Raw genomic sequence first — 20,013 nt, forward strand, 5'->3', positions numbered from 1 at the left:
AACTACAGCACAGAAGGTTCCACCTCAACATGAGGAGGAACTTCTTTACTGTGAGGGTCCCAGAGCACTGGAACAGGCTCCCCAGAGAGGTTGTGGAGTCTCCCTCTCTGGAGACTCTCAAGATCCATCTGGATGCACTCCTGTATGACCTGCACTAGATTCCATGGTCCTGCTCTGGCAGGGGGCTTGGACCATATGATCTTCAGAGGTCCCTTCCAACCCATAGCATGCTGTGATTATCAGAGTTTAAAATGTCTAGCCTTTTCTCCTTTCTGTGGCATTTCTTTGTGTGTGCTTTAGGAACAGTATCTGCTGTTGTATCCTTTGTTTGCTGGAGGGATGAGAAACTCTTCAACTTGTCAAACAGCAAAAACGTTTATTAGTGAAGAAATGGTTGCTGATACACAAATCAAGAACATTATGAACAGTGAGTTATGGAATAAGTAGTAAGTTTGAACAACTTCTCCTCATTAGAATTAAAAAGATCTATTGCTTATGAAGCATATGCAAGGTTTTCTACGGGGTTTTGCCATATAGTGAGGGGCATCACTTATCTGTTCTCGCCAAAGGGACCCATTTTTCTCCTTCTCTCTACCAGCACTCCTACTCCTTCCCATCGGAGGGGGAAGGGGAGGAACCACACATCAGCACTAGCTGTCCAGTGTGGTGGCACATCCATGCAGCCCAGGCACATGAGAACAGGCTGGATTGCTGCAGACTGGTGATCTGTGCAACCCAGCAAGTGATAACAGCCACCATAAGCAGGCACCAAGGGAATAGTACTGAGAGGGTAATCATCTACACACTTGTGATTCTCTATGAATCTCCAGCTGTGTTCAGTTCAGAAATCTCCTGACCCTGTTGTTCCTTAATTAGTAGTCTGCTTTGGATCTTTCTTCTCATTACTTCTGCAGTCTTCCCCTGACCTCTATGAATTGCACTCACAGTGTCTGTTGTCCCAGAGGTCATCTGCCTGATGCATGGAATCACCTCCTTACTGAGACTGGTTCCTGCTGCCTTATTGGGTAGCCTGTATTTTATCCAAAGCTTTATAGATTTCCATATCCCCATACCACCATCTTCTCTCTTGATGGGAAACCCCTCATTCATGACTCACATGGAAGCTGTTCATTACATTTGACAATAGATTTAAAATTTGAGTAAGCCATATCACCTGGATCAGTCTTGTTCACATGGTCACCAATCCATTCAAAAGACTCTGTAGAGGTTTGTAAGGTGGGATTCCCTATGTCAACAAATCTGAACAGAAAGTGAACAGCCAACTAAAGCTATATTGTAGCTGAATCTCTAGACTATAAATAGCCTTTACCTATTTGCTTTATATATTTGCCAGACTTACAGTCCGGTAGCTCATCAATGTTCCTCCACGCTAGCCCAAACCCCTATTTTAAGACTGCAGACACATTTGACATCTTCTGATGTCATAGGCTGGAGCACCTCTCCTATGAGGACAGACTGAAGGAGTTGGGGCTGTTCAGTCTGCAGAAGAGAAGGCTCTGAGGTGACCTAATTGTGGCCTTCCAGTATCTGAAGGGGGCCTACAGGAAGGCTGGGGAAGGACTTCCCAGGATCTCAGGTAGTGATAGGACTAGGGGGAATGGAATGAAGCTGGAGGTGGGGAGATTCAGGCTGGATGTGAGGAGGAGGTTCTTCCCCATGAGAGTGGTGAAACCCTGGAATGTGTTGTCCAGGGAGGTGGTCGAGGCCCCGTCCCTGGTGGTGTTTAAGAGAAGGCTGGATGAGGCTCTGGCCAGGCTGATCTAGTGTGGGGTGTCCTTGCCCATGGCAGGGGGGTTGGAACTAGATGATCCTTGTGGTCCCTTCCAACCCTGAATGATACTATGATGATCTGCATGAACCTCTGATGGAGGTTCTCTAGTGGGACTTTGCTCAAGAGGTACTAGAAGAAGGTGTGGATGCTTCATTGGGCAGCAGTCATTGGCATTACCTCTGCTTAGCAGTCCCTCTGGTGTATGTGTGTGACATTTGCCTGGAGTACATGAAAATCACTGAAGCAACCCCAAGGAGATGTATCTTCTGCCCTCACATTAAGTCTTTTACTGCTGTCATCATCTGTGTTAGGATATTCTTATTGCTCAGGCCTGGAATTTAGATAGATAGGTAGATAGATAGATAGATAGATAGATAGATAGATAGATAGATAGATAGATAGATAGATAGATAGATCGATCAATAGTAATTATAATTATGAAGTAATAATTATTATGTTCATATTTAATGTAAAACTAATAAATTAAATCATTATTAATAAAATAATAATGAATAATAATAAGCCCATGCAGATTCTCAGGTTCAGATGGTTAGCTCATTGATGAGGTTCACTTCCAGGCTATCACAGACATGTTGATCTATTCTGACAGCAGCTTGGTTTACTATTTCTTTACTGAATATTTTGTCATGACATTACAGTACTCCAATGATTGTTTTCCTATCACAGAGTTTCTGATAAGATTAGTAAACCAGTGTCTTCATTGAAAGACAGACATTTCTCTTCTCCCCTTCTACTTTTATCCTTCTAGGATTTGTGTTGATGTGTTTACCTTTGTGCTTTTTGTTGCTGTCACTCTGTATTTTTCACTTTATCATTTCAATTTATCTTTTTTTGACCTATCTTAGTTTAGGGATGAAGAATTTTTGGCCTCTTCTTTCTTAGAAGTGCCTTCTCAGATCATATGCATGTGCCAGTCTTCCCTGACTACTTGCTTTTAGTTCACTGACAGTCCTCCTACTTTCCAGTGAGAGCAGTTTAGTTTCTTTACGGTTTATCCTCTCTTTGGAGTGTTTTTTGTCCCCTGTTTCTGTCCCCAGTGTGCAGAGAGCAGGTATGAGGTGAAAACACAACAACCCCATGCAGTGTTACAGGCTGGGGACAGAGTGGCTGGCAGAGAGGGACATGGGGGTACTGTTTGACAGCAACTGAACATGAGCCAGCAGTGTGCCCAGGTGGCCAAGAAGGCCAAGGGCATCCTGGCCTGCGTCAGGAACAGTGTGGCCAGCAGGAGCAGGGAAGTCATTCTGCCCCTGTACTCAGCACTGGTTAGGCCACACCTTGAGTTCTGTGTCAAATTCTGGGCCCTTCAGTTTAAGAAAGATGTTGAGATGCTGGAATGTGTCCAGAGAAGGGCAACAAGGCTGGGGAGGGTTCTGGAGCACAGCCCTGTGAGGAGAGGCTGAGGGAGCTGGGGTTGATTAGCCTGGAGGAGGCTCAGGGGACACCTTCTTGCTCTCTACAGCCAGCTGAAGGGAGGTTGTAGCCAGGTGGGGGTTGGTCTCTTCTCCCAGGCAACCAGTGACAGAACAAGAGGACACAGTCTCAAGCTGCACCAGGGGAGGTTTAGGCTGGATGTTAGGAAGAAGTTCTTCATAGAAAAAGATATTGCCCATTGGGATGTGCTGCCCAGGGAGGTGGTAGAGTCACCATCACTGGAGTTGTTTAAAAACAGCCTAGATGAGGCACTTAGTGCCATAGTTTAGATGATTAGATGGTGTTAGGTAATAGGTTGGACTTGATGATGTCAAAGGTCTTTTCCAACCTGGTTAATTCTCTGATTCTGTGAAAATCAGAAGCCTGACTACTGTGGAAACCATGTCACATAAATAAAAGAAAATCCAGTATTAACTGCACAATCTATTGAAATCAGGGAATGTGAGGTAATACTCTGCTAATTCCGGAAAATGGAACACAGATATGAGCCTTGAAAAGAAAGCACACAAAAAAGCGGGGCAAAGGGGGTAGGTGTGAAGGAAAAACATAAAGCCAACCAAAAAGGTTTTGCTTATGAAGCTCTAGTTATCTCAGCATCTCTTAAGACGCTGCCTGGTGGTGGTGAGTCAGTGCTTGCAGCATCCCGATCAGTGCCGTGCCCCTTCAGTGCCGTGTCCTGCGGCTTCACACTTTGGTCCCGCCGGCAGAATGAGTCTGCAGATTTTAAATGCAGAAAATGGGGGCAATGGAGGCAACCTCAGTGATGGTCTAACAGCAGAAGACTGCAGCTTCTTCTTTGCACAACCAGAACTCACAGGGAGACCTTCCATTCTACGCCTGTCCCAGAAGAAGAATTTGCCACCTAAAGGTGTGGCAAAAGCTATGAAGGTGACCTTTCACACTCCTCTAAGAGATCCTCAGACTCAAAAAACCTTGAGTCCTCCTATGACAGACAGACTTGATGCCACGTTCGTAATTGATGACTGCAGTGAAGCCTTGGTGGATGATCTTTTCTCTGCTGCTCTCAGTGATGACACATGTCAACAAAAGGCTGAAGCAACCACCACAGTGTTAAGAACACAAATGCCAGAGAAGGTCAGCACAGCTGCTTACCCAGATGATGAGATGCCAGTGTGGAGTCAAGGTTCCTACAACCTGGATTTTGATAACTGAAATGACATCAATCCTTTCCAAAGCTCAGCACAGTTGCGGAATTCCCCTGTAAATCTGCAGAAGCCTTCTGGAAAAGTATCCAGCAGCCCTGAGAAAACTGAAGAGAGTGCTGATTCTCTTCTGTGGGATCAGCCAGCTCCTGCTTCAACCACAGCAAGTACAGAGCACTCCAGGGAGGGGAAGATTCTCTCCTCTGGAAAAGAGCCTGTATTGAGAGTTGGAGTGTGACAAAGCCAAGCTGTCCCCTAAGCAAGCCTTCAGGGACTGTCCAGGATGTGAGGGCTGCTACCCCAGATGACAGCCAAACTGTGATACATTCTAATTCAACAAGGTACTTGAGCTCCTGCTTAATTTAGGAGGACTGTCTGATTTGAAGAACATTCCACATGCTTCAAGTTGCAAGCATATCAAAGTATTTAGACAAACTAGCATCCTCCTGAAACAAACTAGGTAGAGGAATGAGCTTGAAAAATTATTGGATAGCCTGCTTAAGAAGCTTCCTCAAAATCAAATAACTGCATGTGGAAGTCGTGTAAAGGTGCTAGTAGATATCCCATGTAACTGAATAAAAAACATGAAGGGAACAACCTGTAGAATATAAATACAAAGAAACTATTAGGGCAAGGGAAAGATATTTTAGCTTGTGAATTAGATGATGGAAGAGATAGGTCAATGGCTAATTAGTTTATCTAGTAACTAACCTGGTCTATTCTATTCTATTCTATTCTATTCTATTCTATTCTATTCTATTCTATTCTATTCTATTTCCTTATATAACAGGTTAAAGCACTGTAGATGAGTTAACCTGCTTCTATCCCCCCCCAGCATAGAAGGGAGTGAAAGTAATAAATACACACACAAAAAGCCACCTCTGGGTTGAGATAAAGAGTTGAGATAAGAAGAATATAATGTTCTTTACCGTGGGGGTGGTGGAACACTGGAACAGGTTGTCCAGAGAGGTGGTTGAGGCTCCTTCCCTGGAGATATTCAAGGTGAAGCTCAACAAGGCCCTGGGCAGCCTGATCTGGTTGGGGGTATCCCTGCTGACTGTGGGGAGGTCAGACTGGAAGTCCCTTCCATCCTGGACCATCCTGTGATTCTATCATAAGATGAAAAAGAACCCCAGCATAAAGCAGAAAAGCAGCAAGCTAAACAATTCCCAGTTGTCTCATTGCCATCCCTGTGGAAAAAGAGCTGACATCCACAACCTGGAACCTAAAAGCAGCAACTAGAACAGGAATCCTCTTATGTCACAATCCAAACTTCACACCCCAAACTACTTTGCCCGAGCCAGCACTTTGATTTTGAAGTTGGCATGATGTGATCATGCTATGAATAGCAGCAGATTCAAAACAAACCACGAAGCTTAGAAAAGGAATAGACACATGAAAGGAATTTATAGGTATTGTAAGTCAGTGTAGGGGTAAATAACTCACACGTGGATTTCAAAGGGTTAATAACCATATACATTATATTGTATACACAGTGTGAAATACAGATCAGGTGTTTTATTTATTGTACTTCCCTACAAGGTGCAAAAAAAAAATAAATTATTGCATGCTATAGTATGTGCTTTTTCATTACAGAAGCCTGCTTATTCTTACCTGTTTTGTTCTCTGAGGTCCAGCAGATATTACAGAATCACAGAATCACCAAATCAACCAGGTTGGAAAAGACCTCAGAGATCATCAAGTCCAACCTATTGCCTAATACCTAACACCTCCTGACAACTAAACTACGGCCTCAAGTGCCACATCCAATCCTTTTTTGAACACTTCCAGGGACAGGGACTCCACCACCTCCCTGGGCAGCACATTCCAATGGCCAATCACTCTTTCTGGGAAGAACTTTCCCCGCACCTCGAGTCTAAACTTCCCCTAGTGCAGCTTGAGACTGTGTCCTCTTCTTCTGTTGTTGGTTGCTTGGGAGAAGAGCCCAATCCCCACCTTGCTGCAACCTCCCTTCAGGTAGTTGTAGAGAGCAATGAGGTGTCCCCTGAGCCTTCTCTTCTCCAGGCTAAACACCCCCAGCTCCCTCAGCCTCTCCTCATAGGGTTTGTGCTCAAGACCATTCTTTTGATTATTGTATATGTCCTACTTTAAACTTAGTGTCGCAATAGAATCATAGAATCACAGAATGTTCCAGGTCAGAGGAGACCTCCAAAGCTCATCCAGTCTGACCTCCTTGCAGTCTGCAGGGACACCCCCAACTAGACCAGGTTTCCCAGGACCTTTTTGAGCCTTACCTTGAAGATCTCCAAACCTGCTTTAACAAACCCATTTAACAATTGATTTGTTAAAGTGAATCCAATGAAACCATGCAACCAAGCACCCTATCAAGTCTCCTCCTGAACACCTCTAGTGATGGTGACTCCACCACCTCCTTAGGCAGCCCATTCCAATGGGCAATCACTCTCTCTATGGATAGATGGAACCATACTCTCATGGCTTTCTTCTCACAGGAGAATGTTTTCTGATAGAAGCACTGGGAAAGTATACAGTGAACCAAGCTGAGCTTTGTATCAGTCATGTAAACGGTTGCATTGGAGTAGAAAGACACACATGTGGTAGTATGAGGAGCCTTAGTAGGCAAGGAGGCTGTTGGAGCTGTACATGGCCTTTAATGCGCTCATGTAGCTTAATCTTCTTCACATCGGAGAGGCTTTCCCTTAAAAATACTGGAAGTTGTGTAAAATGTTTGTTTTGCTCTACTGAACAGCACCAAAGGCTACAGTTTGGTTTCAGAGATCATAGAATCATAGAATTGTTAGGGTTGGAAGAGACCTCAAGAATTATCTAGTTTCAACTCCCCTGCCACGGGCAGGGACACCTCACACTACAGCAGGTTGCTCACAGCCACATCCAGCCTGGCCCTCCAAACCTCCAGGGATGAGGCTGCCACCACCTCCCTGGGCAACCTGTGCCAGTCTCTCACCACCCACATGGTGAGGAACTTCTTCCTAACATCCAGTCTGAATCTACCCATTTCTAGTTTTGCTCCATTGCCCCTAGCCCTGTCAATACATGTGCTTCGGCAGCACATATACTAAAATTGGATCGATACAGAGATGATCAGCATGGCCCTTGCGCGAGGATGACAAGCAAATTCGTGAAGCGTTCCATACTTTTGATGGCGGATGAAGCGGACCAGCAACAAACAACAAATACTGTAGAGGAGCCACTTGATCTCATCAGACTCAGTCTAGATGAGTGAATCTATGTCAAAATGAGGAATGACAGAGTTTTTGGTTTTTAAAAAAAAAAATAAATATTTTTTTTCTGGGGTCAGAGTGGCTGAGAGCTGCCAAACAGAGAGGGACCTGGGGGTACTGATTGCCAGCCACCTGAATATGAGCCAGCAGTGTGCCCAGGTGGCCAGGAGGGCCAATGGCATCCTGGCCTGCATTAGGAATAGTGTGGGCAGCAGGAGCAGGGAAGTCATTGTGCCCCTGTACTCTGCATTGGTTAGGCCACACCTTGAGTCCTGTGTCCAGTTCTGGGCTCCTCAGTTTAAGAAGGACATTGAGACACTTGAGCGTGTCCAGAGAAGGGCAACAAGGCTGGGGAGAGGCCTTGAGCACAGCCCTGTGAGGAGAGGCTGAGGGAGCTGGGATTGTTTAGCCTGAAGAAGAGGAGGCTCAGGGGTGACCTCATTGCCCTCTACAACTACCTGAGGGGTGGTTGTAGCCGGGAAGGGGTTGGTCTCTTCTCCCAGGCAACCAGCACCAGAACAAGAGGACACAGTCTCAAGCTGTGCCAGGGGATGTTTAGGCTCGAGGTGAGGAGAAAGTTCTTCACCGAGCAAGTCATTCGTCATTGGAATGTGCTGCCCAGGGAGGTGGTGGAGTCACCATCCCTGGAGGTGTTCAAGAGGGGATTGGATGTGGCACTTGGTGCCATGGTCTAGTCATGGGGTCTGTGTTGATAGGTTGGACTCAATGATCCTCGAGGTCTCTTCCAACCTAAGTTATACTGTGATACTGTGATACTGTGATAATACCTGACCTAACTTCCCACAAAGCCTCTCCCTGGAGAGCAAATCCCCATATATTGACAATAAACAATGGCCTTAGACACAGGATTGTCTCTGCTGGCAACTACAGCAAAAACTGACCAAAAAAGAATTGTCTTATTATCTCTCTGAGTAGAGAAATACTGAAGCACCTTGTGCAGTTCATTTTTGAGATTGCTTTAGGTCACACATAACTACTCTTCTACTGGTGGCCTTTGAATCAATCTCCCTGTCACCTCAGTCAGAAGAGCAGCCAGTGAGGGAACTTGTTTAAAAAACACCACCACATAAACAGACAAAAAAGGAAAAAAACAGCCCTAAACCGAGACATGACTTCCTTCAACCATGTAACCCAAGTCCCAGTTCAAAAATGTCCTTGGTAATTAGAGTAATGAGCAAAGTATGCTGCTGAGCCTCAGTAAGACTCACCTGGAAAGCAAATGAGTTTGGAATGCTTGCTGAACTCCTCAGTGACTTTGCGTCAGTCCTTCTACACAACTCTCATAAAGGACACAGTGGCAAGAGAGTATAAAGCTCAGAAAGCATCTGATAACGGGCTTTAGACACACTACCTATCTGGAGTACTTTTATTACACACTAGCTCTGTCAATGAAATCTTGAAACTTTTGACCTAGCAGTTTGAAAAGGTATTGTCAGTGCTTGGCATTTGTTTTTGTTATGAGCTAATGGGTAAAATAGAGGCATTTAATTTGTAGATAAAAATGGTTTGATTATTTATTTCTTTTTAGTAACTGTGCATTGGTAACCCCTTAGGAATTTGGGGTATGCATTTAGGTATGTCTGGCACTAGATTGTAAGTCAGAGAGTCTGTTTCTGACCTTTCTCACTGTAATGTTAACACTGAGCATGAGCCTGGGAAAAACCAAACCAAACCAAAACTGGAAATAATTGTTTTCATTACGGGTACACAGTGACAGTGGTTATTGCAGTTAACTGAAAATATATTGCCCTCCTGCTTAGTTATCACCATGTTATTGGAGGATGGAAAAGAGGCTGGAGAAGGGAGCATATGACCTACAAGGAGCATCTGAGGGAGCTGGGGGTGTTCAGGCTGGAGAAGAATAGTTTGAGGGGAGACCTCATTGCCCTCTACAACTGCTGGAAGGGAGTTTGGAGCAAGGAGGGGGCAGCCTCTGCTCCTTGGAGGCAAGCAACAGGACCAGAGAAAATGGTTTCAAGCTGCACCAGAGGAGGTTCAGGCTGGATGCTAGGAAATATTTCTTCCCAGAGAGGGTTCTCAGCTATTGGAATGTTCTGCCCAGGGCAGTGCTGGAGTCACCATCCCTGGAGGTGTTGAAGCAGTGTGTGGAGCTGGTGCTTAGGGACATGGTTTAGTGTTAACCCTTGGTGGAAGGTTGGACTGGATGAGCTTGGAAGTCTCTTCCAATTGGTTGTTTTCTATGATTCTGTTGTACTGGTGTTAAGCAAATGTGAAATTCAGACCCAGATATTTTCTGTGATTCTGTGATTTACCTAAAGAAAGCACAAACCAGATGAATAAAAATACTTGGTGAGGTTATTTTGATTCATGTCCAGTAACAGGTGAAAGAAATGTAACTGAGAGGAGCAAAGATAGTTGGTCGATGTGTGCATGTGCCTGACCATTTCTGGGTATAAATTGTAAATGATGTGAGGCAAAGCTAAATGTGAGTTTTAGGAAACTTGCTCTGACAGATTTGGACATGAAAATGAACCTGTGACTGTCAGGAAGGCATTAGGACTGATGGGAGTTGTACCCTATGTTGGGGACTGAGAGGTCACTCTAGTAGGCATGTTTGGAAGATGAATGGATCACGCTGGCTGAAATTTCAGAGTTTTTGCTTGCCTGAGCAATTCATTGGAACTTTGTGTGTCACTCATTATCAGTCACTATTTTTAAGCATTCAAATGGTCCTTAGCAATCATATCCTACATTAGCTATGTGCTTCCAGGCTCACATAATTAGTGCTAGTGGCTTGTGTTCTGTGCTGCTCTTGGTCACTGAGGTTGAGAGGCCAGGTTCTTTGAGGGGAGCTGAAAGCTGAAGAGTGACCTCTTGCTTCCCCATTTTAAAATACTAGTCACTGATGTTTTATGCTCCTCGAAAGAAAGAGGCAGTTTCTGTTCTGGCTGCACCATAGATCTTCCCTGCCAGTACTATGTCTTATTCTTACCTTGTGTGTTTTGCTGCTTGCATGTTTAGCCCTACTGTTTTCTGTACTTCCACTGCAGATGTCCCTTTCACCCTTTGCAGCTATACATGTCTACATGTATTAAAGGTCTGTCTGTGTACAAAATACTCCTGAGTTTTCTCTGGTTATGTTGTTAGTAATGTTATAACATTACAAAGCACTTACATCACAGTAGCTTCTAATGCTATTTTAGAGTCCTTAATGAGAGGTTTCAAAGTAAGTATTATCCTACTTAGTGTATCACAGTACATTAGAGGTTAGAAGGGACCTCCAGAGATCATCCAGTCCAACCCCCCAGCCAAAGCAGGATCATCCAGGGTAGTCTGCACAGGAGTGCATCAAGGTGGGTTTTGAAAGTGTCCACAGAAGGAGACTCCACAACCTCACTGGGCAGGCTGTTGTTCCTTGTCTTATTGTTGCACACCACTGAAAAGAGCTTGGCCCCCTCCTCTTGACACCCACCCCTCAGATATTGCTAGACATAGAGGAGATCCCCTCTCAGTCTTCTCAAGACTAAGCAGCCTAAGCCTCAAGGCTAAACTAAAGTGTACTTTTCTGTTATGATTAGAACAGGACTTTGCCTGCGAAGGAGTCTGCAGTTCAATATCCCCAAAATGAAACAGTACAGCCTATGTATCTACATATATAGATCTCTTTTATGGACAGTTTCACTGAAAACTATATCATCTGTTATATTAAGACATATCATATGAAGGCTATGTGACTGCCTGATGAGTGAAATGACACATTTGGGTTTTAAATACAGTTTAGCTAGATGAGAGAAGAACATGAAACAGGAATGAAATATGCTATTGCTGTGTTATATTCTCTTCTTCTTGTTGTTTTAACTCGAAAACAAGAAACCCACTCACCTTTCTGATATAGCAATAGCTGGGTTTTTTTGGATAATGCCATTAAACCCAGCCACCTTTTTGATACAACACTAGCTGTTTTGTGGGGGTTTGTTTGGTTTGGTTTGGTTTGTTTGCTTGTTAATGGCATTATTAATTTATTTCTGATGGTGAGAAACCAGCAGGTGACTGTGAATTATGGATCCCCAGTTTCACTGCAGGTCAGGTGTCATGAACTACCAGTGTTTTATATGCCAACATAACTGTGGCAAGTGGAAATGATAGACTCATAACTGAAAGGAGCAAAGATGCCTGGTGGGTGTCTGCACGTGTCTGACCACCTCTGGGTATAAAGTAATTTTGAGTATTTTGAGTATTGTCAGGGAAATCTCAACATGATTTTTTGCAGTTTCCTCATTTTCTAATCTGATGTTACATATAGATCCAAATCTCATACCCTGTGCAGCACAACCTCCATCTCCTTCACTGCTCCACACATGACCCCATCTCTGTTTCTGTTGCATGAAGAACTGAAGTTCCATTGCTGCATCCCTTTCAGCTTTTGGCACGTCTGTATAGAGGTCAGTTCCATTTGATGATCTGTCAGAAACAAAAGGGACAGAGAATGAGGTGCAGGATAAGCTATGTTCACTCATGGATCCATAGACTTTTCCAGGGGACTTAATAGCCTTTATCTATTTGCAGCAGGATTCTGGGGTGCAGTTCAAAGCTCTTTGATAGGTGTGCTACAGCAGCTTTAGGCATTTCTGCTACTTCACTCATCCAGATCCTTACCTCCAGAGCCCCACCAGAGATCTGGCTCTATTCTCCCCATTCTCTGCTTGTCCTTTGTCTCAACTAGACTGACCTTCCTCTCTTAGTGTGACATCAAGGTTTTTTGTCTCCTCAGGCCTTTTTGTGTATCCCTATAATTTCATTCAGCTTCTCTGTACTCTTCTTGGTTATATATTTGCCAGCTATCTTCTCTCTTAACTCCAGCAGTTGGTTTGGGTTTTTTTTTTAAATCAATTAAAAGTGGTGCACACGTGGCCAGGCATGCAGTGTAGCAGATTCAGTTTAAATAACCAGGGTTGGAGAAACATATAAGAAGCAAATATCTTTTTACAGTTGTAGTGGGAGATAGAGAACTATGGTTCTGTTACTGTGGGAAATGCAGAAGCAGTGAGAGATGGTTGGGAGAAGTATTTTCAGTGTATAGGACAAGGGAAATTGGAAAAAGAAGAAAATGGGGGAAAAGACCATATCAGTGAGAAGATGGAGTGACCACAGAATCACAGAAACAACCAGGTTAAAAGAGACCTTTAAGATCATTAAGTCAAACCAATCACCCAACTCTAACCAATCAACTAGACCATGGCACCAATTACCTCATCCAGGCTTTTCTTAAACACCTCTAGGGATGTCAACCACACCACCTCCCTGGGCAGCACATTCCAACGGCAAATCTCTCTTTCGGGGAAGAACTTCTTTCTGAGATCCAGCCTAAACTTCCCCTTGCACAACTTGAGACTGTGTCCTCTTGTTCTGGTGCTGCTTGCCTGGGAGAAGAGACCAACCCCCACCTGGCTACAAACTCCCTTCAGGGAGTTGTAGACAGCAATGAGGTCTCCCCTGAGCCTCCCCTTCTCCAGGCTAAGCAACCCCAGCTCCCTCAGCCTCTCCTCACAGGGCTGTGCTCCAGACCCCTCACCAGCCTTGTTGCCCTTCTCTGGACACCTTCCAGCAACTCAACACCTTTCTTGAATTGATGATGGTACATAGGAGAAGAAAGTTGCAAGCTTTTGCATGAATGGGTCTGCATGTACTGAACCTGGATAAAGCACTCTCCTTAGAAAAAAACTGCTCTAAAGATTGTTAGGGGAGTGCTTGACACCTGGGCAAGGAACTTCAGGAGCTGAAACACCTGTTAAAGGACCTGGAAGAGAGACTGAGAAGTAATGAAAGGTTATTTTGGCTCTCCATAAATTCACACAACTTCTGGAAAATGTGCAGTGGCTGCTTCCTGGATTTAGAGGAGGGTGGGAGAACTGAGCTTCTGATCACTCTCCAGAAGAAGATGGGAACAAAACTGGAATTAAAATAGCAGAGGGAAAATTTGTTACAGCAATAATACTTGATGTGGTGCCCTTGCAGCTGCAGGAAATAGCACCTGATGAATCCAAAAGTTCCCTCCTGGTAGGTTTCTTGAGTTCACTTCTAGAGCCTCAACAATACTTTTAAGAAAATGTACTTCCTGACAAAGAATACTCAGTAAGCTTTTAATGCAGTTGAGTTGGCTGTATTAGAATAGATGGAACTGAGATAATTTTATCCTGTTGCTATGTAACACTGCCTTAGTGGATCCAGGAAAGGTTATGATGTTTCTGTGGAAACATCAACATTTTTGTTGCTTTTTGGGAAACAATACATCTGCAAAACTGGGCTCCTATTTGGGCTTTCAGAATTGGGTAAGATTGGAGGTTTAAAATACTGCTGTTCTTTTTTGCAAAATCCATTTTGAAATGATAAAGAAGGGGAAATACAATCTTTATAGATTGAAGAGAATGCATCTTAATGGAGATAAAGTGTAACCTGATATTCCAAGATGAAAACCAGCCTTTGACATCCTACTCATGAAGCCAAACGATTTATACCCTCCACAGAAATCCTCCACAAAAATACCAAACTTTTAAATAGTTAAGACAAAGACCTTAATGTTACTCAAAAATATTTTGTTTTCCTGTCCTATGGACTTAGTGTTTAAAAAAGGAATCAATATGCAATTTATATATTAAAAAAGAATCAATATGCAATTTATAAATGAAAAAAAAGAATCATATGCAATTTATAAACAAAGGCTGCTCTTTTGGTATCAATTACAGCCAGTTATCATGTGCATTAAAGAGATTCCTGGGATTTCATGGACTTCAATGGATTTTAACTTGGTTCTTCACCCAAATGTAAGTGATAGAATCATAGAATTGTCAGGGTTGGAAGGGACCTCAAGGAATATCTAATTCCAACTGCCTTGCCATTGGCAGGGACACCTCACACTACACCAGGTTTCTCAGAGCCACATCCAAGCTGGCCTTAAAAACCTCCAGGGATGTGGCTTCCACCACCTCCCTGGGCAGCCTGTTCCAGTGTCTTGCCACCCTCATGGGGAAGAGCTTCCTCCTAACATCCAATCTGAATCTACTCACCAATGGTGTTATGCTAGTGTGAAAGGAGAATAGAATAGAATAGAATAGAATAGAATAGAATAGAATAGAATAGAATAGAATAGAATAGAATAGAATAGAATAGACCAGACCAGGTTGGAAGAGAAAGATTGACTTAGTTTATGATGGAAGCCAGGTCTGTCTGCCCTGACTCTTTACACTCTCCTACTTTCATTAAACAGCCAGTGCAGCTGGTGGGCTAACCCCTATATGGTAAAAGGACACCATAATAGCGTATTTTACCCTTTGAGAACCACTCCTAGTGGCTTTCAAAAACCATTTCATATCCATGTGAATATGAAAGTTAGAAGATCAGCTGCCCCTGAATGAGATGGCTGCAGTTATAGGCCCATGAGCTGTCCTCCTAAAGTTTAGACAGAGTTTCCAAAGAAGTTCTGCATTTTCAGAGCTGGCTTCTCCAAGTAATGCTGGATCTGGCCTCTCTCTCCTGGTTGGATGCAGTGCTGGCACCTAGGACGTGTATCTTCTGCTTGGCCTCTACCTGTATATGGGCAGTCTGGTGCACTCCTTACACCACTATGATGCGTTTCGATGTATGCGTGTAGGTCAAATCATTGTTGTGGTGGTTTGGCCCTGGCTAGGGGCCAAATGCCCACCAAAGCTGCTCTATCACTCCCCCTTAGATGGACAGGGGAGAGGGGAAAATACAACAGAAGCCAGCTGTAAGACAGAAGCAATTTAATAATAATGATAAGCAAAAGCAATAGACCACATGGAAGCAAAAGCAGAGAGATGTTGCTCTCTGCTGCCCATCAGTGGCACAATGGTCCATCTCGGGCAGCAGGGCTCCATATGCTTGGTGGTTCCTCTGGAGAACAGACACTGTAAACAAATCCCCCAAACTTCCTTCTTTCACTCTGTTCTTGTAGCTGAGCTGATGTCATATGGCATGGAATACCCCTGTGGCCAGTCTGGGTCAGCTGGCCCAGCTGTTTCCCTTCAGCATACTCTCAGGGCAGGGAAATGTTGGAAAAGCGCAGCCTGGGTGCTTGGCTCAGCAGTACCCAAAACACTGCTGTGTTACCAACACTCAGCTACAGCACTGTAAAGCACAGCACTACAGAGATGCTTTGAGGAGAATTAACTCCATCTCAGCCCAAACCCAATACAATTGTAAAAACTTCAGAAGCAATGGATCCATGATTAATAAAAGAGTGAAATAGTTCTTCATTTAGAGGAGGAATATGGATCAGGACACTGTGAGAAGGACTGTGCTATGATCCTTTTGTATTCCTGCTATTGTGCAATGCTCACTTTCTGCAGGAATTCTAACCTTTTTCAATTGGATGTCTGCAGAAACAAAGAGGTTTAAATGTTCTTGAATTAGCCAGGATGCTTCCTGTAATTACGTGGGATCTAGTTCTTTACTATACAGTGTTTGGTGAGGACATTTCTGCCTAGCTGCCTTCCTTCTCTGTCACTACATATATTGCACCTCCTCTTTACACAGTGCTTGCACCATGCACAGTGGAGGTTTAATCCAGAACCGGGAGTCATTTTCCCTGTCACATATGTGTGTCACAGTGGTTAATGAAAAATACATTTCTACAAAGAAAAAATACCACTTAATATTACCTTTTTAGATTTTTTTAACAGTTACAGTACTGAAAAGTAGGAGATAAGAATTCTTTCCTCGCCTTATTTCAGTATAAAGGATAAATCCTTCTTTTAAAACCAAAACCACAGGCTTACATTATTATGAAAATGTATCTGAAATGATGACATGGGTGGGTAGGTATCTGGCTGCAGCATTTATCCTGGTGCTGTGGTGAGATTTTTCAGGGAAATAAGGTTTTCTGATTTCCCAGCGTGAGCAGGGTACTGACAGTGGTTTATTTCAGTGATGGTGGCCTTTGGTTCTTTGGGAGTTTTATGAAAGTGGAATTTATTACCTTATGTAATTTGGCTTATCTCTTGTATAAAGTAGATTGTTCCTGGGGCTTTGTAAACGTACAGTTTTTCCAAAGACAATGCAAATGTATTGATGGCTTGAGAATCACAGAATCACAGAAACAGTCAGGTTGGGAAAGACCCTCAGGATCATCAAGTCCAATCCAGAGCCATACTCTACAAGGGCCACCCCTAAACCAGACCCCCAAGCACCACATCCAAACCACCTTTAAATACATCCAGGCTTGGTGACTCCACCACCTCCTTGGGCAGCACATTCCAGTGCCTAACCACTCTTGATGGGAAAAGTTTTTTTCCTAATGTCCAGTCTAAACCTACCCAGTAGCAGCTTGAGGCCATTCCCTCTTGTTCTATCACTAATTACCTGTGAAAAGAGACCATCAGCAGCCTCTCCACAAGGTTCTTTCAGGTAGTTGTAGAGAACAATGAGGTCTCCCCTCAGCTTCCTCTTTTTCAAACTAACCATCCCCAGCTCCTTCAGTTGCTCTTCATCAGATTTATTCTCCAGGCCCTTCCCCAGCTTCCTTGCCCTCCTCTGCCCTGGCTCCAGCACCTCCACATCTCTCTTGTATTGAGGTGCCAAAACTGAACACAATACTCAGGGCATGGCCTCACCAGAGCTGAGTAGCAGGGGACAATCTCCTCCCTGCTCCTGCTGGACACATCATTTCTAATTCAAGGCATAATGCCAGGAAAAAGCATCCTGACAACATACATATACATAGAAGTGAAAGCAGAGTACAAAACAATATTTCTCTAATGATTCTAAGTAAAACAGGGCTCTGATACTGAATGTGAGCTTGGGATATCTCTACACTAGAAAGAACTCAGTTTAGGACAATGTAATGTCCTAAACTGTCCCAACCAGAGAAGAGATGTCACTTTGGATATTACCTCATATATAGATCCTCCATTGCACTACAGTTTCTTTTTCTTTGCTAAGAAAGTGGTAACAGCTTAAATCTAGCTATCTGTGTAAAAGCAAACCAACTCTAAGGGGGATCTTCATGCTGCAAAATCAAGTCAGATCTTTCTTCACCCTTCCTCTATGTTGTCTTTATATAACAAATTGAAAGTGATATATAACCAATGCTGCCTGCACTTTACTGGTTACTGGTGGCTTATTAATTCAAATTCTGTGGTATACCTCTGAGAATTGGTTGTCATGAATGATGTGGACAAGTCAGCTAATGTGCAGCTACTGTGCTCTGAACCATTCCAGTCCAATGTGGTTAATACTCTTGCTTTCTCCTGATGCCTCTTCTTAGACTTTAATCTATTTATTTTTAGAATGGAATTAGAAATTAGAATTAGAATTAGAATTAGAATTAGAATAGAATAGAATAGAATAGAATAGAATAGAATAGAATAGAATAGAATAGAATAGAATAGAATAGAATTAACCAGGTTGGAAAAGACCTCTGAGATCATTGAGTCCAACCTATCACCCAACACCATCTAATCAACTAAACCATGGCACCAAGTGCTCCATCATCCAGTCTCTTCCTAAACACCTCCAGTGATGGTGACTCCACCACCTCCCTGGGCAGCACATTCCAATGGCCAATCACTCTTTCTATGAAGAACTCCTTCCTAACATCCAGCCTCCCCTGTCCCAGCTTGAGACTGTGTCTTCTTGTTCTGGTGCTGGTTGCCTGGGCGAAGAGACCGACCCCCACTTGGCTCCAACCTCCCTTCAGGTAATTGTAGAGAGCAATAAGGTCTCCTCTGAGCCTCCTCTTCTCCAGGCTAAACAACCCCAGCTCCCTCAGCCTCTCTTCATGGGGCTTGTATATTTCAGACTAATCATCTGCCTTTTTCATAGCTGAAAACCAAAATGCCGTAAAGAAGCTGCTGTGAGATTCCATCCTGTCCTTTATCTCTTTCTTTTAAGTGAATGACCAATTACATTTCAGCAGAGAGCTTTTGAAGAGTAGAAACCTTTTTGAAGGCAAAGGGGTGTTTTTAAAACATGGAAATTAAAGAAGCTGCCTGCTAGTACAGGCAATATGACTTCTCTGTGCTGTCACTCAGGTTTTTTGAAAACTGAATGGGTAAAAGGCTGCACTGCTCAAAGCAGCTCCTGACAGAACAACTTTTACATACACAGTGGTGTGTTTGTGAAGAGGAAAGTACATTGATTGAACAGAATGAGCATCTTTATCTGATGTGAACAGAGAGAACAAAGATGGGTGGGAAAAAAAACCTGAAGAATTTCTCCCACAGAAACTGTCTCCTTGATCCCTGAAAACAACAGACTTCTTGTGAAGTGCAGTCAAGGCTTACAAACATGCTGCCGTGGTACATTGAGTTCGGATTCCCAGCTGACATTTCAAGTGGTATTTAGAGTTATGACAAATCTGATTTATTTGGGTCTCTCTCCAAAGCTGCCATAAAAGAAGTGCTGATTTGGTGAGTTATTAGTCATGGCACCTTCAGACAGCTCGTTCTGCTAGTTGTGGGAATTGCTAGGAGATCTATGTGTTCTTTTCAGTACCAGGGTTTAACAAATTTTTTGGTACAGATGCAGTTCGGTTGACTGGACTCTTCATTTTCTGGTGAAGTCTTCACCAGGCTGTATGCTTCCTTAGAAAAATACCCTGTCAAACAACAAGCTAGGTAATTGAGGATATTGCCTTGCAAAATGCTCATCTGAGTAATTCAGAAAGAAGTTTCTTCAGCTCTGCAGTGAAAAACTGACCTTCATCAGTTTATAATTTAGGTAAGACGGCTTTGAAACTTACCATGAAGTATTACTGCCTGAATGACAGTCATAAAATGGATTTTCAAAAGTAAAACAAAACTGTTCGTTAAAATACATCTCATCCTTTCAATAATAAGGCCCTGCTTAACAAACAGTTGCATTTAAGGCAGTATTTTAACACTCAACGTTATTCCAGTTGTGATCTTAGTGTCTTGAGTGGCTAAGGATACCTGAGTAAAGGTGTCGAGGAAAATGCTTTTTCTCAATGATTTCACTGATTTCACTTAAATGTAGCACACTACCTTTCAGTTCTGTTTCACCATACAGTTTCTTACCACTTACTGCAATATCAGTTTTATAGTGGTCTCTTTTTAAGGCCTGGCTGGATGGGGCTCTAAGCAACCTGATCTAGCATGAGGCATCCCTGCCCATGGCAAGGGAGTTGGAAGTAGATAATCCTTGAGGTCCCTTCCAGCCCTGACAATTCTATGATTCTATGATTCTCTTGACTTGACTTTTAGAAACAATGAAAAGATGATTTAAAGTTGGTAAATCTGGTGTACTGACTAAAATACAATTCTTGGCATGGAAGGGAGTAAGGACTTTCTGTGTTTTAAATGCAAACATGTTTGTGGATTGTTCCCAAACTTAGGGATAGAATAAGTTCCTTAGTCATATCTAT

General features: G+C 43.3%; 1 non-coding gene across 1 annotated transcript; it reads left to right on the forward strand.

Moving 5' to 3' along the window:
- The first annotated feature begins 7,445 nt into the window (after window positions 1-7,445).
- Window positions 7,446-7,548, forward strand: LOC137440961 (U6 spliceosomal RNA). Its single transcript, XR_010987271.1, has one exon. It is a non-coding gene; the product is annotated as a U6 spliceosomal RNA (small nuclear RNA).
- Window positions 7,549-20,013: the final 12,465 nt, after the last annotated feature.

The sequence above is a fragment of the Melanerpes formicivorus genome, unplaced genomic scaffold (assembly GCF_026170545.1).
Source record: "Melanerpes formicivorus ecotype bairdi unplaced genomic scaffold, bMelFor1.0.p_v2 SCAF_4, whole genome shotgun sequence".
In the NCBI taxonomy this organism is placed as follows: Eukaryota; Metazoa; Chordata; class Aves; order Piciformes; family Picidae; genus Melanerpes; species Melanerpes formicivorus.